We start from the raw sequence: 27,170 nt of genomic DNA on the forward strand, positions 1-27,170 counted from the left end.
GGTCAATTTGCATTATAGAAAACTAAAGAAAATGAATGTAACCAGAGTGTTTAATAAGCAGAAAATGAAGCAAATTATTATTTTGCCATCACTGCTTTTATAGTATTTCTGTTGGATCTCTCCCCCTTATCCTTGATTGTAATCCTAGGGATAACCCTTAGTTTCCCTTGTCACTTTCAACTCTTAATGAACAATTTCATTTTCAGGCAATAAAAGAATCTAGTCCTGTCAATGTTAAAATATTGATTTTTTAATCCAATTAAATCTCCTGTGTTCCTGAGCACAGACCTGATCTTTTGGAAATCTTTAGGGAGGAAAGAGATTAGAACATGTCTGACTTCTACCCTCTTCTTTGCTATTGCCTGACATATTTGCTCTGTTGTTTTCTATTCTTCTAGGGTCAAGGTCCAGGGGATTTTAAATCATTCTTATTTTCTTGAGAAGTGCTAAGATTTATTGGGATGGCTGGATTTCTTATCTCTCACTTAAATTCCAGCATCTACAAAGTTTTGCTTATGTTGTTTTATCAACTTGACTTCTGTTTTCCCAGCAGGACTTTATTTTCTAAACTACAAACATCATATTTCTTGCAAATTCAAAGTATAATTCATTAAATTCTTACATAAAACTGATTTTAGGGAAAAGCTTTCATGGCAATGAACAAGGACTAATGAGTTTGTTATCTGGACTTGCTTAGCCTTATTTCAAGGAAAGTAACCCTAAGCCAGTTCTCAGAATATATGGACTGTACCTCCACATGAAAAGCAGGAAAGTCCCAAATAGAATGGACCCCAATTCCAATTCCAGTCAAATTCCTTTTCTACTCATGCTAGGCAGGCAGAGAAGAGAAAGGAGGTCTCCTCTAAGATGACGGGAACACTAATTCCTACAGGTACAGAGACAGCACAGTGGTGTGGTTAATAGGACATACTCAAGAGCTAGAGGTCTCCACCTCTAACAAGCTGTGTGCCTCAGAAAGTTACTTCACCTCCCTCTGTTCATTTTCAACAATTGAAAGCGGTGATAATGGTAATATCTATTTCAGTGTTGCTAGGAGATTTAAATGACTTATTTGTAAAGTTCTTCAAGCAGTGTCTGGCTCAGAGTAAGCAGACTCCCTAAGCATACATGAATAGGCAGATTTGGATGATGTGAAGTCATATAGCTTGAATACAATGGAAAGTTACCATCTTGAGCAATAGGATATTGGGAATACATGAATATAACACTTTGGGGTCACAGAAGTCTTTCTTCACCTCAGGGCTACATTCCCTATTAGTTTCCCATTCAGCAGTAAATTTAGGAAAAGAAACAAACAGGAACATGTTTCCTGGTACTTATGAATACTTCTCTGTGTGTTCTGTATTAGTAATTTTGAAAACATCTTTTCCTATTTCTCTCATTGACAAACTGTAGAAGGATTATAGTCTAGTGTAGGAAGGCTCAATAAATGATACACTATAACAAAGTAAGAAAGTAGTTCTAGGAAAAACATATAAATGAAAACCAATTAAGATTGAATATTGGACATTTAATACAAGTTATTTTGCCAATTTGTGGCAGAAAATCTCTCCATGTTCTCTAACAGTGTCTTCATTTCTTCTCAGAAACAGTGCCCCTCAAAAAACAAATGTCTTTTAATTTATCATATATCATAATTTTGCATAATTAAGAAGTTAATAAGCTTTCCTGTTCAAAATAACCTATTATGACCCATCATCCCAAACTTCATAAATAAAGCAACATCTTTCTATATAGCAATTTATCTTTTTGTTATACCTATTTACTAGAATTATTAACTATGTCTAATAAACAGCTATATTTTTTAAATCTATACCAGAAATTCTAAGAACTTTGAGTGTTCTGTTATTATCATAGATTCAACATTTCTCTTACTGAACTCATCTTTTACTTTTTGCCTTAAAAGTCTCCTTGCATGTGTCACTTCTTTGAGGTAGTCAGAATTCTAGCAGTGACATACATAGGACCTAACTTCATGCTGGGGTCCTCCTTTTAATCTCACACAAATCTGTCATGGTGTCACACCAATACTTCAGTGGTTATATGTCTTCCAATAATTAGTTCTTTTTCCCAGTGACATTGTGACAGTCTTGACTTCATCACAAAAGCACAATGAATGACTGAAATAGCCACACAGATTTTCTGTCTACATCTTCTTAACATCTCTTAGACATATCCTCTATCATTTTCTCATACTGATATAAAGTGTGTCGCAAACCTCAACAGTTTTTAGTGGCTGCTGAAAAGTGGTCATCTTTCCTTGTGTTAGTCTCTTAGATGGCAATTTCACAACAGTCAGTCTGGTCATTACATCTCAGGTCCTCACTGGGCATATATTGAACTTTGAGCCTTAACCCACTTCCTTCTCTCTTCCAGGATTTTCCTTATTTCTCTGCCTAGAAATTCCTCTCCTCTCCTATTGGTCATTCAATGACGATTTGAGACACAGTTAAACCTTCCTTCTCTCAACTCAATGATATTAGTTTCATTACCAAATATGACAGTCATATATTGTCCTATGAAACATAATTTTTTTTGCACTACTGTTGTATTCCTTCCGAGTTCACATTGGCTAGTTCAGTGTATATTCTAGTTGAAGTGGACAGTTATTTTTCTTCAGATTTTAGAAATTAAAATGGCAAAATTACAAGTTTGATATATTTTTGTCAGAGTTCTATTTGCATGATTTTACATTGATGGAATGTGGAATATATCTCAAACTGGCATAATGTTGCAGGAATAAAAAATAGTTCAAAAGTAAATCAAAAGTTAAGAAAATCAATACTATCCAAAGCCAAATTATGAAATTTCATACAATATAAAATTGATTGCCAACTATGTAACACTGGATGATATAGAATAATACATGTTTCTTTCTTTCAAGTTTCATCAAATACCCAGAGTAAAACATCAAGAAACAGCACAATTTTTTCACATGTCTTTAGGAAAGGCAGATTTGACCTTATCATACTGTTTTTTGAAAGATACCTTGAAAAAGTGAAATAATCAAGGTATAGAAAGAAGATGGTAAAATAAGATATATACATATTTCACAGTAATGAGAACCATTATTTATTATTACATTTATGTATTTTTGCATAAACTTTTTGATTTTTTTCACCATCAATGTATATTTTCATTCTTTATTTTTATGGTTCACAAAATCCAGTTTTCATTTACAAAAAGTGATTGGTTTATTTAATACATTGTATGGAGAAAAATATTCAAATTCATTTTCTTCCTTAATTTTTGTCATTATTTTAAATGATGTGACAAATTTTTCCATCTTTTAATTTAATTATTTAACTGTGGTTCGCTGATTTAAACTGCGAAAACAATGACAAGTGGTAAAATAAAGGAATTAAATTGAGTTATTTACAAATAAATCATTCTAAGTGGTTCCATGTATCTCCTATATAAACTATGTAGCAAAAAGCAATAGTTTAAAAGTCTCCACAGGAGGGGGAAGAAAAAGAAAATTAATAAATTGGATAACAACAGCAGGATTTCAAATGGGGAAAGAACAGGTAAAATAAGGTTATTTTTGTTTTACTGTCTATAGATTTCCAGAGAAAAGTTTCACATGAAACAGAGAGAACCAAAAGTGTCACTTGGTAGAAAACTATTTTTCTAAGTGACTGTTGGATTTGAAAAACTGCTTTTTCTGTTTATACATTAGCTTAAATTGTAGGCTTACTATCATCACAACTGAAGCCTGTCAGATAAAAATATCTGAAAGAATTTTAGTTTCAGTTCACAGATTTTTAATCTATGTGAAATTTAATACAAGGGCAAATGTAAAGTGTGTTAAAAAATTGTTTTCAAAAACATTAGATAGTATTTGGATTTTTTTATAGAGTTGAGGATGAGGTGTCCCTTCTCTATTTTATTTAGAAAAATAATTACTATTAATATTTTGTGAAGTTTATGTAAAGACTCAAAGTTGATTAGACTATGTGAGAGCTCTCTTGGACAGATTACCTAAAATTACTTTGAGTTGTTGCTTTCATTTATCAGGGATAAGGGAAAGAAGTTTACAGCAGTAAGTCAAAATTAACATTCTGGTGGACCATATATATAGTAATTTAGACTTTATTGCTATCTGTTTTTAACTCTATTACACAAGGAGAATGATAGCAACTAATCAGTAAAAATGCACATGTATTGTCCTATACCACTTCCTTTTAAAAACACAATGAAATTTGGCACCATAAAAGAGAATAAATCTAAGGGGCCTACACAGGGATCTCAGTTATTATATTGGTAAACAATGACATCAAAATATATTTAAATATGGAACTTGGTCACAGTCATATTGATTATAAAAATACTGTCTTTGTTATATAGTTTTAATACTCTAAAGAGCAATATAATATTTCATCATAGATTACAGCCAGAATAAGTTGAATTCAGGTTTAGAATATGTTTGAAAACTCAATTACATTTCTACTATCCTATAATCAAGCATTAATAGTAATAGCTGCCTTAGTATTTTTGGTTTGTCTTGTGTAATTTACCTGAAAATAACTCAAAATTATAAAGTATTACTGAGAATTTAAAATATCATACTAGGTGCTGTAGGCATTAAGGTTAATACATTGAATGTGACCTTAGCCTTCATTGAGTTTACAGTCTTGTATAAAGTTGTAAAAGTATTAGGTACTATAAAAATTGTCTAACAGAGGCTTTTAATGTAGATTAGAGCATAAGAAAAAAGGAGAAAATGGAATGGGCAAAAATGAGAAAATAAGGAGTCCTCTGTGAAAAAGTGACTTTAATGCTCAGACTTAAATTAAGGATATAAGTTAGCTAAATGAAGGCATAGGTTGAAGAAGATTTCAGATACAATATTGATAAATAGTGAGGGATAGTAAACAAAAACAACAAAGAAAAAAATTTGATTAAATTCCTGCAATTTCTAGTAGAGAATGCCATAAGGCATTTTAAAGGTATGATATCAGAAAAGAAATGTGGGTTAGACATGGTGGTAGAGAGTTTTTGGCATATAGATTGTGATTGAAGCCATCAAAATGGTAGAGATTTTTGAGGGAGAATATGCCAAAAGATAGGAGCTCTGGGATATCTGATCTTAAAGCATTCTGTAGAGAAGGTAGGACATTTGTAAGAAGCAGATAGGAATGTCTACAGAATTTAGGAGAAATCCAAGAAAATTTGAGCTCATTGAGACCAAATAAAGAGGTGTCATCCACAGTATTAACTATTTATGAGTTTGATATAATGGTAAAATAATACTGTCATTATTCATCAACTCATAGAGAATCATATCTGTTTTCCAAATGTACATAAAATACTAGATGGGAATGCATAAACATAATACAAAAATTTTTAATCCATGAATATTGAGTATATTTTCTTCTTTTTAGCTTTCCATATTTAAATTTTCTCTATCATGTTATAAATCCAAAATTACTGTTTTCAAACTGTTAGACATGATCCTGAGTTGCTTTTCCCTGTAAGGCAGAGATATTTTAAAGTAGTCTACTTTAGTGTGTCTACTAAAATAAACCCAGTGAAAATTATTAGTGAGTTCTGGCAGTTTTCAAGGAATTGCTCATTTTAAACAAGTTCTAGGCAAAGAAGTGAACACACACACACAAAAATGAAATTGGCATAGTTGAACATTTATAAGTGTTTTTAAAGTGAGAACCAAAATACCAAACAAACTAGAAAATTGGAATATTGGAAGAATATTTTCTTCCAAAATATTGGAAGAAAAAATTTATATATTAAGAAAGAGATAAAGTAAGTAATGTTCAAGACAGTGAGGAGAAGTGAAAAAAATCGGTTTTAAGACTGCATTCATGAGATGTGAATGTGCCTAGCAAATCCTGCTGGGTTTTGCTGTCCTCTACCTTAGGGAGAAATTAAAGTTTATTTTGTCTTGGGGAAGAATATGAAGTAGTCCCTTGGTACACTTGGATATTTTTTCCTTTAGATAGGCAATAAGAGATGTTACCCAGTTTTTCTTTTATAAACATCCATATTTCAGTGGCAACTTTAGGAACATATTAGTAAAAACATTAATAGTCCAGTACCAATAGAATCTTAGATATATAACTCCATAAATCTAACTACATTATTCAAAGTACCAGTAAATAAGCATAGAAAATAAATTACCAATCCTTAACATTATTAACTTACAGAAGGACACTAAGAATATACAGATTTTAAAAGGAAACATATTCTTGTCTTAGTAGGTTAGAAGTTATGATCAAATTCCAATTAGGAATGTTTTAATAAAGTTTTGTTAAGATACATAGTGTTTTCAATTGTCACCCAATGTCAGAAGATTGGACTTTTGTCACAATATAGTACTTTTTCATCTTAATTTTGTCATTGGAACTCTGGAATACAATTTAGTATAAAACAGTACAGTTTAAATCATAATAAAAATGTTCTGTTACTAAAACACCGGTGAGACCTTGAAAGTAGGTCTTGGTTGTAATGCAATCTGACACTTTGACTGCAACCCTAATGGACAGTCTTTTTTTTTTATGAATGATTAAACACAAGTGCAAAATCAATCAAAGAAAATTTAAACCATATGTAAAATGAAATGAATCCATTAGGTTTATACTGAGGTTTCTTTTATATTAGAGAAGTTTCTTCTTGGGAGTATAAGAGATATTGGACAGAATTTGGGCTTTGTTTTCATATAATCCTCAGCTGATAAAATGTGCTATGATGAGGTGCCAGAAAATGGAAAAACATTTCCAAATCCTCTGGATATTTGTAGTATTTTGTCAAAACACTGAAAAAAAGTTCACCAGACACACAACTTGTTGGCATTCTAAAGCAAGAATCATTATGTTTGCTTCTTTACAGGTTGACCAGTAAAGAATGAGTATGTCTCTTTGTAATTTACTAATTTCCCATATGAGTTTTAAGTAACATAATGGGTATAGAATTTTCTGGATATGTCTCATTTCTACCAACAAAGATAATGAAATTTTATGTTCTGCATTGAAAAATCCATGATTTAGATATCAGAAGTCCCTTAATAAAATTGATATAGTTTGCTGATATGGAAAAATCCTGGTAGTTTAATTGTACTTAGTTTGAAATCTATACTATTTTAGTGAATTAACAGACATACTCAATATGAAAAACAAACAAACAGAGAGCACCAGAATCACAACTAACTGCTGAATAATCATCGACAGGAAGACACTGGAAGTCATCAAAAAAGATACCCCACATCCAAAGACAAAGGGGAAGCCACAATGAGACAGTAGGAGGGGTGAAATCACAATAAAATCAAATCCAATAACCACTGGGTGGGTGACTCACAAACTGGAGAACAATTATACCACAGAAGTACACCCACTGGAGTGAAGGTTCTGGCTTCCCAACCTGGGGGGTCTGGCAATGGGAGGCGGGATTCCCAGAGAATCAGACTTTGAAGACTAGTGGGATTTGATTGCAGGGCTTTGACAGGACAGAGGGAAACAGAGACTCCACTATTGGAGGGCACACACAAAGTAGTGTGCTCATCAGGACCTGGGGGAAGGAGCAGTGACCCCATAAGAGACTGAACAAGACATACCTTCTAGTGTTGGAGGGTCTCCAGCAGAGGTGGAGGTAGCTGTGGCTCACCACGGGGATAAGGACCCTGGCAGCAGAAGATTTAGGAAGTGCTCCTTGGCATGAGCCCTCCAAGAGTCCCACTGTTAGCCTCACCAAAGAGCCAGTAGCCTCCAGTGCTGGGTCTCCTCAAGCCAAACAACCGACAGGGAGGGAACTCAGCCTCCCCCCTCCCCCCCGCACCCCCCCGCCCATCAACAGACAAATGGATTAAAGTTTTACTGAGCTCTGCCCACCAGAGTAATATCCAGCTCTACCTACCACCAGTCCCTCCCATCAGGAACCTTGCACAAGCCTCTGAGATAGCCTTATCCAGCAGAGGGCAGACAGCAGAAGCAAGAAGAACTACAGTCCTGTAGCCTGTGGAACAAAAACCATATTCACAAAAAGGTAGACAAAATGAAAAGGCAGAGGACTATGTACCAGATGAAGGAACATGATAAAACCCCAGAAAAACAACTAAATGAAGTGGAGATAGGCAACCCTCCAGAAAAAGAATTCAGAATAATGATAGTGAAGATGATCCAAGACCTTGGAAAAAGAATGGAGGCAAAGATTGAGAAGATGCAAGAAATGTTTAACAAAACCTAGAAGAATTAAACAACAACCACTTAGAAGAATTAAAGAACAAACAAACAGAGATGAACAATACAATAACTGAAATGAAAAATACACTAGAAGGAATCAATAGCAGAAAAGCTGAGGCAGAAGAATGGATAAGTGACTTGGAAGACAGAATGGTGGAATTCACTGTCACAGAACAGAATAAAGAAAAAAGAATGAAAAGAAATGAAGATGGCCTAAGAGACCTCTGAGACAATATTAAATGCATGAACATTTGCATTATAGGGGTCCCAGAAGGAGGAGAGAGAGAGAAAGGACCTGAGAAAATGTTTGAAGAGATTATAGTCAAAAACTTTCCTAACATGGGAAAGGAAATAGCCACCTAAGTCCAGGAAGCACAGAGAGACACAGGCAGGATAAACCCAAGCAGAAACATGCCAAGACACACAGTAATCAAATTGACAAAAATTAGAGACAGAAAAATTATTAAAAGCAACAAGGGAAAAATGACAAATAACATACAAGGGAACTCCCATAAGGTTAACAACTGATTTCTCAGCAGAAACTCTACAGTCCAGAAGGGAGTGGCATGATATATTTAAAGTGATGAAAAGGAAGAATCTATAACCAATATTACTCTACCCGGCAAGGGCGTCGTTCAGATTCAATGGAGAAATCAAAAGTTTTACAGACAGGCAAAAGCTAAGAAGACTCAGCACCACCAAACGAGCTCTAAAACACATGCTAAAGGAACTTCTCTAAGTGAGAAACACAAGAGAAGAAAAGAGCCTACAAAAACAAAACAATTAAGAAAATGGTAATAGGAACATATGTATTGATAATTTCCTTAAATGTGAATGGTTTACACACTCCAACCAAAAGACACAGGCTCAGACTGCCCTGATACCACAGTGGTTAAGAATCCACCTGCCAATGCAGAGGACACGGGCTCAAGTCCTGGTCTGGGAAGATCCCACATGCCACGGAGCAACTAAGCCCACATGCCACAACTATTGAGCCTGCATTCTAGAGCCTGTGAGCCACGACTACTGAAAGACACACACCCTAGAGCCCATGAACCAAGACAAGAGAAGCCACCGCAATGAGAAACCCGTGCACCACAATGAAGAGTAGCCCCCACTGCCCACAACTAGAGAAGACCCGGGCACAGCAATGAAGACCCAATGCAGCCAAAATGAAATAAGTAAGTACATAAATAAAGAAAGAAAGAAAGAAAAGAAAAACCAACACATTATTAAAAAAAAAAGACACAGGCTCCATAAATGGATAAAAAAAAACAGGACCCATATATATGCTGTCTACAAGAGACCCACCTCAGACCTAGGGACACACACAGAGTAAAAATGGGGGGATGGAAAAAGATATACCAGGCAAATGGAAATCAAAAGAAAGCTGGAGTTGCAATACTCATAGCAGATAAAATAGACTTTAAAATAAAGAATGTTACAAGAAACAAGGAAGGACACTACATAATGATCAAGGGAGCAATCCAACAGAAGATATAACAATTATAAGTATATATACACCCAAAATAGGAGCACTTCAATACATAAGGCAAAGGCTAACAGCTATAAAAGAGTAAATTGACAGTAACACAATAATAATGGGGAACTTTAACACGTGACTTACACCAATGGACAGATCATCTAACAGAAAATTAATAAGGAAACACAACCTTTAAATGACACAATAGATCAGATAGATTTAATTGATATTTATAGGACATTTCATCAGAAAACAGCAGATTACACTTTCCTCTCAAGTGCACACAGAACATTCTCCAGGATAGATCACATCTTGGGTCACAAGTGAAGCCTTGGTAAATTTAAGAAAATTGAAATCATATCAAGCATCTTTTCAAACCACAATGCTATGAGATAAGAAATCAATTACAGAGATAAAAGGTAAAAAACATAAACACATGGAGGGTAAACAATACATTACTAAATAACCAAGAGATCACTGAAGAAATCAAAGTAGAAATCAAAAAATACCTAGAGAAAAATGACAATGAAAACACAATGATCCAAAACCTATGGGATGCAGCAAAAGCAGTTCTAAGAGAGAAGTTTATAGCAATACAATCCTACCTCAAAAACAAGAAAAATCTCAAATGAATAATCTAACCTTACACTTAAAGGAACTAGAGAAGAAAAACAAACAAAACCCAAAGTTAGTAGAAGGAAAGAAATAATAAAGATCAGAGCAGAAATAAATGAAGTAGAAATAAAGAAACCAATAACAAAGATCAATAAAACTACAAGCTGGTTCTTTGAGAAAATAAACAGAATAGATAAGCCTTTAGCCAGATTCATCAAGAAAAAAAGGGGAGGACTCAAGTCAATAAAATTGGAAGTGAAAAAGGAGAAGATACAATGGACACTATAGAAATACAAACCATCATAAGAGACTACTACAAGCAACTCTATGCCAATAAAATGGACAACCTGAAAGAAATGGACAAATTCTTAGAAAGGTATAACCTTCCAAGACTGAACCAGGAAGAAATAGAAAATATGAGCAGACAAATCACAAGTGATGAAATTGAAACTGTGATTAAAATCTTCCAACAAACAAAAGTCCAGGACCAGATGGCTTCACAGGTGAATTCTATCAAACATTTAGAGAAGCACTAACACCCATCCATCTCAAACTCTTCCAAAAATAGGCAGAGGAGAGAACACTCCCAATCTCATTCTACGAGACCACCATTACCCTGATACAAAAACCAGACAAAGATACTACAAAAAGAAAACTACAGACCAATATCACTAATGAATATAGATGCACAATTCCTCAACAAAATACTAGCAAACAGAATCCAACAACACATTAAAAGGATCATACACCATGATCAAGTGTGATTTATCCCAGGGATACAAGGATTCTTCAATGTATGCAAATCAATCAGTGTGATACACCATATTAACAAATTGAAAAATAAAAACCATATGATCGGGCCTCCCTGGTGGCGCAGTGGTTGAGAGTCCGCCTGCCGATGCAGGGGATACGGGTTCGTGCCCCGATCTGGGAGGATCCCATATGCCGTGGAGCGGCTGGGCCCGTGAGCCATGGCCGCTGGGCCTGCGCGTCCGGAGCCTGTGCTCCGCAAAGGGAGAGGCCACAACAGTGAGAGGCCCGCATACCGCAAAAAGAAAAAAAAAAAAAAAAACCATATGATCATCTCAGTGGATATAGAAACAACTTTTGAAAAAATGCAACACCCATTTATGATTAAAACTCGCCAGAAAGTGGGCATAGACGGAACCTACCTCAACATAACCAAGGCCATATATGACAAACCCACAGCAAACATCATTCCCAATGGTGAAAAACTGAAAATGTTTCCTCTAAGATGAGGAGCAAGGGAATGTTGTCCACTCTCGCCACTATTATTCAACATAATTTTGGAAGTCCTAGCCATGGCAATCAGAGAAGAAGAAAGAAATAAAAGGAATCTAAATTGGAAAAGAAGTAGAACTGTCACTGTTTGCAGATGACATGATGCTATACATAGAGAATCCTAAAGATGCTACCAGAAAACTACTAGAGCTAATCAATGAATTTGGTAAAGTAGCAGGATACAAAATTAATGCACAGAAATCTCTTGCATTCCTATACACTAACAAGAAAAGATTGGAAAGATAAATTAAGGAAACAATCCCATTCACCATTGCAAGTAAAAGAGTAAAATACCTAGGAATAAACCTACCTAAGGAGGTAAAAGACCTGTACTCAGAAAACTATAAGACACTGATGAAAGAAATCAAAGATGACACAAAGAGATGGAAAGATATACAATGTTCTTGGATTGGAAGAATCAATATTGTGAAAATGACTATACTACCCAAAGCAATCTACAGATTCAGTGCAATCCCTATCAAAATACCAATGGCATTTTTTTACAGAACTAGAGCAAAAAATCTTAAAATTTGTATGGAGACACAATATACCGAATACCCAAAGCAATCTTGAGGGAAAAAACAGAGCTGGAGGAATCAGACTCCCTGACTTCAGACTATACTACAAAGCTACAGTAATCAAGACAACATGGTACAAGCACAAAAACAGACATACAGATCAATGGAACAGGATAGAAAGCCCAGAGAGTAACCCATGCACATATGGTCACCTAATCTATGACAAAGGAGGCAAGGATATACAACAGAGAAAAGACAGTCTCTTCAATAAGTGGTGCTGGGAAAACTGGACAGCTACATGCAAAAGAAATAAAATTAGAACACTCCCTAACACCATATATGAAAAGAAACTCAAAATGGATTAATGACCTAAATGTAAGACCAGACACTACAAAACTCTTAGAGGAAAACATAGGAAGAACAAGCTTTGACATAAATCACAGCAGGATCTTTTTGACCCACCTCCTAGAGAAGTGGAAATAAAAACAAAAATAAACAAATGGGACATAATGAAACTTCAAAGCTTTTGCACAGCAAAGGAAACTATAAACAAAAGAAAAGACAACCCTCAGAATGGGAGAAAATATTTGCAAATTAATCAATGGACAAAGGATTAATCTCCAAAATATATAAACAGCTCATGCAGTTCAATATTGAAAAAACAAGCAACCCAATCCAAAAATGGGCAGATGACATAAATAGACATTTCTCTGACGAAGACATACAGATGGCTAAGAGGCACATGAAACGCTGCTCAACATCACTAATCATTAGAGAAATGCAAGTGAAAACTTCTATGAGGTTTCACCTCACACCAGTCAGAATGGCCATCAACAGAAAATCTACAAACAAATGCTGGAGAGGGTGTGGAGAAAAGGGAACCCTCTTACACTGTTTGTGGGAATGTAAATTGATACACTTACTACTATGGAGAACAGTATGGAGGTTCCTTAAAAAACTAAAAATAGATCTACCATATGACACAGCAATCCCACTACTGAGCATATACCAAGAGAAAACCATAATTCCAAAAGACACATGCACCCCAATGTTCATTGCAGCACTATTTACAATAGTCAGGTCATGGAAGCAACCTAAATGCCCATCGACAGATGAATGGATAAACAAGATGTGGTCTGTATATAAAATGGAATATTACTCAGCCATAAAAAGGAACAAAATTGGGTCATTTGTAGAGACGTGGATGGATCTAGAGACTGTCATACAGAGTGAAGTCAGAAAGAGAAAAACAAATGTCGTATATTAATGCACATATGTGGAATCTAGAGAAATGGTACAGATGAACTGGTGTGCAAGGCAGAAACAGAGACACAGATGTAGAGAACAAACGTATGGACACCGAGGGGGGAACGCATGGAGCAGGGGTTGTGGTGGTGGGATGAATTGGGAGATTGGGTTTGACATATATAAAATAGATAACTAATAAGAAACAGCTGTGTTAAAAAAAAAATAAAATTCAGAAATAAAAATAAAAACAAATAACCCAATCAAAAAATGGGTAGAAGACCTAAATAGACATTTCTCCAAAGAAGACATACAGATGGCCAACAAACACATGAAAAGATGCTCAACATCATTAATTATTAGAGAAATGCATATCAAAACTACAATAAGATATCACCTCTGCCCATCGGAATGGCCATCATCAAAAAGTCTACAAAACATAAATCCTGGAGGGAGAGTGGAGAAAAGAGAACCCTCCTACACTGTTGGTAAGAATGTAAATTGTTACATCCACTATGGACAATAGTATTGAGGTTCCTTAAAAAACTAAAAATAGAGCTACCATATGATCCAGCAATCCCAATCCTGGGCCTATATCTGGAGAAAACCATGGTTCGAAAGGAAACATACATCCCAATGGTCACTGCAGCATGGAAGCAACCTAAATGTCCATCAACACATGAATGGATAAAGAAGATGTGATACATATATACAATGGAATATTACTCAGCCACTAAAAAGAATGAAATAATGCCATTTGCAGCAACATGGATGGACATGGAGATTATCATACTAAGTGAAGTAATTCAGACAGAGAAAGACAAATATCTTATGATATTGCTTATATGCAGAATCTAAAAAAAATGATACAAGTGAACTTATTTGCAAAGCATAAACAGAGTCACAGACTTAGGAAACAAACATATGATTTCCAAAGGGGAAAGGTGGGGGGCCGGTAAATTGGGTGTTTGGGATTGACATATACACACTACTATATTTAAAATAGATAACCAACAAGGACCTACTGTATAGCACAGGGAACTCTGCTTAATATTCTGTAATAACCTAAATGGGAAAATAATTTGAAAAAGAATAGATATATGTATATGTATAACTGAATCATCTTGCTGTACACCTGAAACTAACACAACATTGTTAATCAACTATACACAAATATAAAATTTAAAATAAAATAAAAGACAAGCATGTGAACTAGATTGTTTCTTATGTGATAAAAGCAGCAGATGTGCTAGGAAACAAAATAATCTATTATCAAAACTGCATTGACAGAACTGCTAGCACTGCCACAGTGGCCTAAGAGTCCAAATAGTTAGTGATTCTCATTAACTGTGGGCTGGCAGAACATCAAGAGTAACTTGTGTAGGCAACAGCAAAACACATCTGAATAAAATATTGGCAAATAGCACTTTTAATAAAAAGTCAGTTAAGGCACTGTAAAGCTGCCTCTTACTTGGGAACCGCTAAACCAATTAGGAACATAAAACACTACTATTATCAGCATAATAATATATTACATGTTCTTTAAGGTAAGGCCCAGGCTTGATTGGAGGCCAGGAAATATATTTAATGTTACATTCTCCATTCATTTATCTTTGAATGATCAGCCAAATAATCTATGAATTTCTACATATGAATTTGATTTTCAATTAATCAGAGATAATTGTGTAAATATTGAGATTCCATGGAATTTTAAAGCCTAGTTACCATTGAGATGATAACCTTATTTTACAGATGAATAAACAGATTAAACATAAACCTAGAACATGATTTTCTGATTCTCAAACTAATGTTTTTGAATGTAAGGTACTGCTTCTCAAATCAGAGATATTCAGACAAAATGAAAAAAATTAAAAAGGAGTCTGGATGAGCAAAATTTTCTCAGTATATTATTCTAATTTTACTTTTTTCTCTTTCTTTTTTCTATTCTCATTTTGTCATTATTTAGTCACATGATGTTTAGTTAATCATAGTTTATTGAATTTGTTTTCTTTATTTGGATTTCATTAATATCTACCAGTGTGCATTACAACTTGCAAATTTATATGATATAGTTTTAAATTTTTTTAAACTTGTGGTCTAGAACTTTGAATTGAATCTGATCCAGCCACTGACTTGTTCAAATGCAAATATGTGAAAATATCTTAACCATTCCATATTTTAACATTGTCATGTAAAGTGGGATAGTTGGATTACATAATCCCTACAATTCTACCAGTTTTAAAATTTGTTTTTATGTTTTAAGTCAAAGTTGTATTGGAGCAGTAATAAAAAGAGGTTTGTACTATAAGAAGAGAGACATTTTGTATTCACATAATAGAGAAACAAAGAGGTTATTTCTTCCCATATATGTATGTCATAAGTAAAAAAATTCATTACCATATATAATTGTAGAACTCATGAGAATAAATTCTTACTGATATCTCCAAGTATAATCCATTACCACATTGATCACTCTAGTTTGAAACATCAGTATGAACTCATGTTTAACTTAATTTATACACAGATAACTTCATACCGAAAGATTTTATGTATGTATATAGTTTCTAATATTCTCAGATAAAAGGATCCAGGGCTGAGACTAAGACTAAGGCACGAAATATACAAGATAATCTTGGAATATATTCTCATGCCAGAAAGTAAGAAAGTGCTAAAACACACACACACACACACACACACACACACACACACACAGTGATGGAATATGTCAAAGCAACACAGGAACCAGCAGAAGGAGTTGCCAACGGCCAAAGATGGAACAATTTGAACAATAAAATAAAATAGTATTATTTTATAACCCACAGTGTATAATAAAATATTGAGAGACAACACTAATATAAGTGACTGAATAAATAAATGGAGAAGAGACTAATCTCATATGAAGAATAATTCCAAATAATTTATGTAGATACTTCACCCTCAAGCAGCTAGAGCATAACTCCCCATTCCTCTAGTGTAGGCTGCACATAATGACTTCCTTCCAAAGAGTACAGTATGGAAAATGGGGAACAAAGTATAACTTTGCAGCAGAGAAAACCATCAAACTCTACCTCAACCACATAGTCAAGGTCAACACCAATAGTTACAAGTTGATAGTGTGTACCTTTTATACAATGAGATGAAAATGGCACATTACTCTGGTCTTTCTCCAAAAAAACCATATCCCCAGTCCAAAAACATCTGACATATTTCAATAGGGGGACATTCTACAAAGTAGAATACTGACCAATACTTTTTAAAACTGTCAAGGTTATCAAAGAAAAGGAAAATTTGAGAAAATTTCACAGCCAAGAGTAGCCTAAAGAGACATGATGGTTAAATGTAATGTGATACCTTATATGAGATCCCAGACCAGAGGAGAAGATTAGGTAAAACTTAGGAAATATGAATAAAGTATGGACTTTAGTCAATAATGATATATCAATATTGATTCATTAATTGTGACAATTGTACATACCAATGTAAGATGTTAATAATAAAAGAATTAGGAGTGGTATATAAGGGGAACAATTTATCCTATCTTTATACTTTTTCTGTAAATCTAAAACTGTTCTAAAATTTAAAATGTATCTTATCTTTATCTACACACACACACACACACACACACACACACACACACTCCAAGTGTGGCAAAATGTCACAGATAAGATCCCCTTATCATGGAGACCAGACACACTGCCTGCTTATCCCTGACTAATGGGTTTCAGTTTCCTGCCAGCTGATGAATTATTGAGATAAGAAAATCTCATCCTCTTGTGAAACACAAAGATCACCTCACTCTCTTATGACTACAAAGCCTGCTGCCCACAACCTTGCTTGTTCACTCTGTTCCTGAATGAAACCTCTATGTGGCCCTGAGTGACATAAATGTCCTCCACCCCAGGCTGTGGGTATACCTTATACCTGACTAATAAACTTCTGTAGATCTCATCTCTCCAGTCTGGTGTTGTGTGTTTGGCCATCTCCATGACCCTGGGTTAAAGAAAGAGATAATCAAAACATCAGGAGAGGGCCTCCCTGGTGGCGCAGTGGTTAAGAGTCTGCCTGCCGATGCAGGGGATACGGGTTCGTGCCCCGGTCTGGGAGGATCCCATATGCCGCAGAGCGGCTGGGCCCGTGAGCCATGGCTGCTGGGCCTGCGCATCCGGAGCCTGTGCGCCGCAACGGGAGAGGCCACAACAGTGAGAGGCACGCATACCGCAAAAAGAAAAAAAAAAAAACAACAAAAAAAAAACATCAGGAGAAAGTGCCCAAAACTTTGGAAACGGAACTCTCCCACTTATACCTATCTTGTAACTGTTTCCAATTTCTTGACTTTTCAAGCTGTGCTTCTCTATTTTTTGCCACATTTTCTGCCCCTCCCCCTACTTGGTTTCTAATCTTTATTTCTTGAATATTATCATTCTTTCCACATATAAAATCTGGAATCCTAAACAATTTATGGAAGCTGGGTAATGACCAAACCACTACTTGTAATCACTCTGAGACATTCCTTATTATATCTTCACTTCAAGGACGTTCTTTCAATTAGACTTTTGAAAGCTTATGGCTTAGACACATTTGGTAAAAACATTGCCAGTCTATTACTACCATTATTCTTTTTTCTGAGTTAAATAGTGAAATCAAAACTTTTAAAAGAAATTATATCAGTTGTTATTTTATGTTAATTGTCATATTTAGATTTAGTCCAAAGAAGAATTAACTTTTTAAAACTTTATTTTCTAATCTATTCATGCAAATTAATTAAAGATTTCTGACAATTTATTGTCATTCGTGATTTAAATTTGTTTGTTTATGAACAAAAGTAGTCAAATACTTCATAAAATTTCATCTCAACAATATGTATGTTCTTTAACAAAAGCAAAGTTTGGTAGACTTTGGAGTAAAACCTACAGTTGCAGGTGCCTATATTGAATACTAATGATGTATAGCTGTTGCTTTTTCTGTATTATCAATCTCCTTAGGCACATAATATGTGCTAGTGGTCCATATGTTTACTGATATTGAATAAAATAATGTGTGCATTTCTGCTTCTATGTTAACTGTTTCTATGAAGTAAGTGAATGAAATGGTTCAGACACAAATATGACAAAACAGGAAAATAATCCGTAGATTAATAGTTTTCGCAGGTAGGAAAAAAACTGCCACCAATAGTAAGGAGCATGATGTACAATATTGTGGTTTTCTTTGCAAGTTTATATGCTTTGCTTGTGAAACTAGCTAAGATTAGTCTTTTTTGTAAAAGTTGTGTTTGATAACTTGATCTGTTTAAACATTCTCCATGGGGTAAGTTTTGGTGAATTTTATCTTTCTAGGAAGTCCATATCATCCAAAATTTAAAATATATCTTCATAAATAATATATTGAACAAAAAGAAATGGTGAGTGTTGATGAAGATATATTTAAGGGGAAAAAAAAAGAATTGCTGAGAGTACTTACCTGACAAGACATGTTGTCTGTGAGATTGGATGGGATAGGGAGTTGAGGAAAATATAGCTTTGAAATAGCTATTGATTAAAATAGGGAGTTGAGGAAAATAAAGCTTTGAAATGGCTATTGATTAAAATAAGAGGAATGAAATAGGTTTGCTAAATAGTAGTGGCTCCTCTGAGACTGGATCAGAATATTCTCTTTGAAATGTCTTTTACTTTTATCTAAAACTATCCAAATTCTACATTTGTTTTTAACCATTTCAGTCACTCCTCCACCATAAAATAACCAGGTCATATTTCTTATTTTCCTCAATTTCCAGTTTCTGTCCAATTAGTTCAAATAACTCTATAATGGAGGAATTTTTAAGGACCCATATTTTCTACAATTTATCAGAGTCTGAGATTAACATATACACACTACTATATATAAAGTAGATAACCAAAAAGGACTTACTGTATAGAACAGTATTATTCTGTAATAACCTACATGGGAAAAGAATCTGAAAAAAGAATGGATATATGTATATGTATAACTTAATCACCTTGTTGTATAACTGAAACTAACACAGCATTGTAAATCTACTATACTCCATAAAAAATAAAAATTAAATTTAAAAAAGAAGCTGCAGTTGATTAGATATTATATTATAAACTTCTTTTATATTTTTGACCCCACCAAGGACAGCATTTCATTGATTTCTACATCCATTTCACTGTCCCTAATACCACTTCCCTCCTCACTCAGCTTTGACTCTGTGTACTTTCATTGCAATCATCCTCAATAATTTTGTCTACCTTTCTCTCTATCATACTCAATTGGAAAAATTCCAATTCAAGCTAAATTCAATTCTCCATATGTAAATATGGTCAAAACATATATCCATGTGTGTATCCACACATATGCACACACACACCAGTACAGCTATCTGTCATTTTAAATCAGGATCACTAATATCAAGTAAAATTTTAGTCATGATAGGAATTATTCTGCATTGTCTAAAAGCCCATTTCTTCCAATCCTTATTAGTCAAAATAATTTAGGTTATTCTCTGTTAATAAGCACCTCCTAACCTTCAATGTAAGCATACAAACAATAGCTTACTTCTCACTCACTCAAAATATTTAGCAAGACTGGGAAGCTTTCCTAGGCAGCTATTGGCTAGGTGATGGCTCAGCAGCGTTCATCCTTCACATCTTAGGATTCCACAATTGCAGGGTTAGGGGAAAAGTTCTTTGGGAGATCTATCTCACACAATCAATTGTTTTCCTGAGAAACAATTTACTGTCTGAGATAGATTTTCCAGAGAAGAGAAACACGTTTAAATGGCAAAAATGAGTCAAATGATGACACATAACCTCAAGATAGAAGTGAAATTGTTGCAGTATACAGGCACCATATTTCTCAAATAAAAATGTTCTCACCGGGCCTCCCTGGTGGCGCAAGTGGTTGAGAGTCCGCCTGCCGATGCAGGGGATACGGGTTCATGCCCCAGTCTGGGAGGATCCCATATGCCGCGGAGCGGCTGGGCCTGTGAGCCATGGCCGCTGAGCCTGCGCGTCCGGAGCCTGCGCGTCCGGAGCCTGTGCTCCGCAACGGGGGAGGCCACGACAGTGAGAGGCCCGCATACCGAAAAAAAAAAAAAAAAAAAATGTTCTCACCAGAAAAAAGGTAAATATGTGAGCTGATGGATGTGTTAATTAACTTGATGGGGGGAATCCTTTCCCAATGTAGACCTATATCAAATCATCATTTATATACTTTAATTATCTTACAATTTTATCTGTCAATTGTACCTCAACAAAGCTGTAAAGACAATGCAGGATTGTCAGTTAAATTTTATTTTCAGATTAAAAAAGAATAATTTTAATATATGTCCCATGAAATATTTTGGAAAGTGCTTAGATTAAAATATTATTCATTGTTTATCTGAATTTTGAATTTTAATTGGGTGTCTTGAATATTATCTGGCAACCCTACACCCAAGTACCCAAAAGGAAAACTGCAAAATATTAGTAAGCAGTACTATGTATGCCATCCCAAACTTTTCATATCAGAAGCCATATAAAAAAAATCACAGTATCTGCTACTGGAGCCCCATTTGAGCCTGTTCAAGACAACAGGTGACCGGCCATGGGGTTTCAGGTGTCCCAAGTCCTGGCCTAGTCAACTTGAGAGATGAAGTGAATAATAACATCATTAGGAAGTTCTACCCTAAATTATTCCTTCTACCAAATCTCCTGAAAGTGTTCAATTTTGTAGTTACATAACAGTTGGTTATCCATTCATTGGTTGATGGACACTTTTCTGATACTTAAAATTTTGTTATTAAACAATGCCAGATAATGAACTTCAAAGTGGCTAACTTTAATAAAGTAAGTAGTCAGATATCTTCTAATTAACCAAATAGACAAAGTAGAGCTGTGTAAAGTCTCTGACCCTAGGGTCTGGGTGTCTATAATTTATTTTTAAAGTTTCATGTCAGAGCGATAACCACTGAACTAAACAGATCTTAAAATATGTTGTTTTACATACTCTTCAGTTCACCAACCTAGCTTCAAATGATGCAGAAAATCACTTTTTAGAAACAAAGGTCAAAAGAAATTCTCCTTTTGAATCATCCATTTTTCTCTCTGCTTACCAGCACTAATGCTTTAAGGAAGTACTACTCTCAGTTTCAAGTGTCTGGTTGTTTACCAGGGCTAGATAAACAGTTTAGGAGTCCATTGACAGTTTAGGAGTCTAGCCTAGGAGCAGTAGTGAGCTCCATGGATTATTTTGCCCTTGGTTGTAGTTCCAAAGAATATAGCTCAGAATTGTGTATGTAATGTGAACACTTTAAATTATTGATGAAAGAATGACTGAAAGTGAAATATATCTAAATATAGTATATTCGTCAATACCTTCCTTAGAAAATTGATCCTCTAGGTCTTTTACCATTCTAGTAATTGAAACAATAGCTTCCAAACAATTCTTTACATTCAAATATGATGCTTTAAGTGGAAAAAAATCTCTAATATATGATTCAAACTCGCTCATATTTTATGTGTCTAATACAAAATCTGGGTGCCCTATCTTCCTTTTCAAACATTACCAATCCATTTTTTTGATCATGTTACTGAGAGAAGACAGCAAAAAAAAAAAAATTAAAATATTTTTAAACATTTTGCTTCTGTGATGACAGACTATAAAAATATGCAGCAAAGTAAATACCTTTGAGTCAAATCAGGCCCACATTTTATTGTCACACACACACAAAAAAACAACTTGCCATCTGCATGACCGTTACAAAATATTTAAAATATCCCACTTCTGGCATATTCTGAATTCGTATACAATTCTGTTTCACATAAAATTGTTACCTGGAAACAAACATGTCTAAAAGAATATGAATTGGTATCTCATGGCGCTCAGTATATTTGAGTATAAATCTGAGAAAGGATCATCACAGAGCAGTTAGTTATGGTGAAAAAAAAAAAGGATGAAAAAGTTAACATTCACAGTACTATTATTTAACTCTCTCTACATAAACCTTTTCAGTGCAAACATTTTGAGTGATTCATAAATTAGTAGGAATTCTATCCTTACTAATGATTACTTTTAGATAAACACACACACACACACAAACTCCTTGTATACCTTTTTTGATTTGTACATTGTAGCTATAAGGAGAAGTATCTATCGTCAAGGCTGTGTAAAAATCATTCATTTTCTCAAAGATACATCAGGATGGCCATGTGAAAAATTGACAGTATAGATAATAGAAATATCTACGAAATAGACATTTATCTCAGGATACTTTTCATTTTTATGTTATTAGGAAACAAAATCTATCACATCATTTTATTGCCTGTAGTAATCTAAATATCCAATTTTACTCTCTTACAGGTTGTAAAATGAAGAATTGGAACTGAATTAAAATCAATATCTGTTTGACTCCAATGTCTTCCTCTTTCCCATCCACCAAAACCCCTAACAGGAAAATGCATTATAGTTACATTACTAGAACTTGGTTTTTAAAAATGTTGAAAAGCATGCCCATATGCAATTGTACATGTACATGTATGCACATGAATATTTGTTTTCAAGATTCATGGATTTAAATTAAGATAGTCAGGATTCGGTTTGTCCCTTAGTGTTATTTTAAATGCAGATGCAGATCTCATTCTCTAGAACTGAATGAATTCATAGTGTTTTGGAATAAATATTTACTGTTAAAGACTTTTAAAATATTTTCTCCCAAGACCTCTAAAAGATATTAAATTTCACTTGAAACTAAGAGAGACTCAATAGTTGAATGGAACCAGCCAATGATAATATTATCATGGATACACTAAGTACTATATGGTTCTAAGACTAGTAAACACTTTAAATGCTTACTTTTACTGGATATTGGTGACTGGAGAATCATTGACATTTTAGCACTTTGAAAATTATTAGGGTATTATTTGGATATACCTTGGTTAGCAGAGGTCAAGGTTTTGTTGTTTTTTTTTTTAACCAAAACTCTTCTAAATAATCTGGATTTAGAAACCCGAGTTCACATTTCAATTATTGCTAGATACACTTATTTATTCTTTCAAGGATGGTGAGAACTGTCCTAAGTCTAGGTGGGTGGGGTATTATCTGTCCTTTGTCTGCTGGTTTGACCGTTCCCCAATACAAACAAAAACACACGCATACATACTCACACACTGTTCCTTACTTTGTGGGTACATATAGTACTACTCAACTAGAGAGCAAATAATACTAATTATTCCTTTGAGTGGAGTCTTTGGCAGAATATGGCACAATGCAATCTGACTGACATGTTTCCTTTTTTAATTATATATTTTATAAAATTTTTCATTTCAAATAAACTAGTTCTATGAAAGGATTACCAAAGAGAGTCTTTTGCAATAATAAATCTATTTGAAAAACTTAGGTGATGCCACACATATAATCAATTGTAATACAAAGATTATAAGAGCAAAGTTATAGTCACTTGAATGCATTTTTACAAGAGAATTTCAAAACAATATGGCATGAAAAATTTCAGCATGTAGAATAAGCTTAATTCCTATTCTTGTATCTGGTTTTATTAAATTGAAAACATTGTGTGTGTTTGTTCATGTGTATGTCCTATAGGATGAATTCAAATGTACACTATAAAAATATTCATCATGTCTAATTAAAAATTGCTAACATTTACTGAGCATTTACTTTGTGCTAGGCAAGAAACAAGTAGGACAAAGAAAAATATTATATTTTCTCAAAACTGATGCTTACAGAAGAGCAACATGGTGGTCTCACTGTTAGTAAATGTTAAAGTGGGGATTCCAATCAAAAGCTCTTTTACTTCAAAGTCTAATGTATCAACATTATATTATATAATTTTTCAAAAAAAACTGCTGGAACTAATAATCTGAATATTAAATAGTATTTACAAAAAAAAGACTCAGATAAAAATTATAGATGCTATATGTATATCTGCCACTATAAATAATAATAGTCAGCCGAGACATAGTATTAAAGCAAAAAATCTCATTTCCTTTAACCCAGAAGTATGCTTACTTCTTCTGACTTATATAATTCTAAATGTGAATCACTAAGTCATCTAATCTGTACTTTGGACAAATATATAAATGATTCATTAAATAAAAAATTATCTCTAAGTAATAATCATTGTTTATAACTTCTGCATGCTAATTAGCATTTCCAAATTTTGTATTTATGATGCATCTTAAAAATATTCAGGGAGTTTATCAAATGAGTTTACCAGATCCTCTCATATATTTTAATATTTTGAAAGGAACTCTCATTAGATCCTCATTTTTCCCCCAAATAAAAATATGTATTTTTTTTCTTTTACTTATGGGGCCTGGAACAATTATGGAAAATACTCCACATTGTGAGGTTGAATTGATTTAATTCAATCACACACCACTATAAGGGAGTATTTTTTTATCCCTGGGCACCCAGTTGTCACTACCTTCCACTTATTCCCATTGCCTAAATGCCCAGACCATTCATGTTGTTCCCAAATGCATGCTCTGTTGTCCTCTTATTGCTGCCTTGCTCCATATAGTCCCAATATTCCATTAAACTCACTTTCACTCTCAATGATTTATAGGAATCAATAGAAATCACTTAGCAATCTATTACTTAAATTCACTTGCCAATGTCCAAGAAGTGAGTAGTGACAGAATCTAAGCACCTAGCTTCTAGCCTGTATTTACATAAACTTAGTAATCAATTTACAAGTATAAATATATGAATAAGTACATCTGCTCTTCTGTAGCTATCTCATGATTCTAACATTTCAACAATATGAGAGATTATAGGTGGAGGTAGTTTAGTCAAAAAATGCTTGCTCCTGGGCTTCCCTGGTGGCGCAGTGGTTGAGAGTCCGCCTGCCAATGCAGGGGACGTGGGTTCGTGCCCCGGTCTGTGAAGATCCCACGTGCCGCGGAGCGGCTAGGCCCGTGAGCCATGGCCGCTGAGCCTGCGCGTCCGGAGCCTGTGCTCCACAACGGGAGAGGCCATAGCAGTGAGAGGTCTGCGTACCGCAAAAAAAAAAAAAAAAAAAAAAAATGCTTGCTCCTGTTTATTGAAGACTATTTTTTTTTTTTTTTTTTTTTTTTTTTTTTTTTTTTTTTTTGCTGTACGCGGGCCTCTCACTGCTGTGGCCTCTCCCGTTGCGGAGCACAGGCTCCGGACACACAGGCTCCGCGGCCATGGCTCGCGGGCCCAGCCGCTCCGCGGCATGTGGGATCTTCCGGGATCGGGGCACGAACCCGTGTCCCCTGCATCGGCAGGCGGACTCTCAACCACTGCGCCACCAGGGAAGCCCTATTGAAGACTATTGATAGTGATGAAGAGAAAGAGAGGTGTTAGGTATTTCCAATTCTCCCCATGTTCCAAGATAAAGCATAAATTATTTTTTCACTTCTAATATACTGGTATTAATTAGTTCAGGCAAAATACCATGGACTCAGTGGCTTAAACAAACATGTATTTCTCACAGTTCTGGAAGGTAGAAGTCTGAGAACAATATCGCTTCTTATGAAGGCACTAACCTCATCATGAGGACCCCGCTCTCATGACCTTAACTAAATTACCTCCCAAAGGTTCCATCTCCAGATACCATCATATTGTGGGTTAGAGCTTAAACATATGGATTGAGGGAGGGGGACACAATTCAACCATAGGATCCCTCTATTAAATGCAACTTTATTCAATGTCTCTCTACTTTGCTTGCACTCACATCTAATCTAATGAAACAAACAAGTCATCACTGAGCTTCATACTCATCCATAAGCTTAATTCCATCAGGTCTAAAGAACTTAGTACAATTCCATCAATCAGTGGAGAATAAAGCCTCATTTCAGATGGAGAAGCTGGCCTGGGTTTCACCTGTGTAGCAATGTCTACCTCTACTCTTGTCTTTTAACACCCAACAATTAGATGTTCCCAAATCACCTGGACTCTGCCTTGGCCTCTGCACTCAATTCAACCAATTCAACTTTTACCAGTCATGGATGACTAACAAATTAACTGTTTCAATAAATTGTTTTAAAATTGTTTTAAATTCCATTCTTTAAACAAGAGATACCCAACGCTAGTTATATACCAAAACTTCCAATAGCACTTTTGAAAAGTGAGAGTGTTCACAATCTAGCCCATAGATTTCGATTCAAGAGGATTGAGGTAGGGTTCAAGTATCTAGGTAAATTTAAAAGGATCACAGATGATTGTAATGACAACCAGGCCTGAAAACTTTCTAATCTTTGAACTGAAACCCCAAACCACATTTGTATCTTTTGGTTTCACTAGACAATCTTGGTCTGGAGAAACACACACCACATATGTATATAGTTGTTGTTTTGTTTTGTTAATTGTAAACTGAGAGATTGATAGTTCAGTCTTAAAAGAATAAAGTTGCAAATCCTGCTCTAATTCCATGCCTGGCTCCATGATTTTTATTGTTTGGGAGATCTTGATTGTAGAACTCTTTATTAATCATTTAGCTTTCTTATGCAGATGTGGAATTTTTTGACTTGGTTACATTAAATTTCCCCTTCCTTTCCATGCTTCATTATGTCACCCATCAATATATAAGAACTTTAAGAATCATGTTCTTTAGTTTCTCAAATAACCAATTCCTGCCATTCTTCTTTAGTGATGTTTATCTTGAAGCATGGTTTAACTTGATTCTTCATCCTGCCCTTCCTCAACAGAGTATCAAGAACATAAGTGTCAGCTTTTCTCAATTCTCTATACTCTACACCCAAATGTCTTCCAAGGAACATTTAAGCAACTTTTCAATTTAAAATAGAAATTAGAACTAAAAAACAAATTTTTATT

Source organism: Mesoplodon densirostris, chromosome 3, assembly GCF_025265405.1.
Source record: "Mesoplodon densirostris isolate mMesDen1 chromosome 3, mMesDen1 primary haplotype, whole genome shotgun sequence".
NCBI lineage: Eukaryota > Metazoa > Chordata > Mammalia > Artiodactyla > Ziphiidae > Mesoplodon > Mesoplodon densirostris.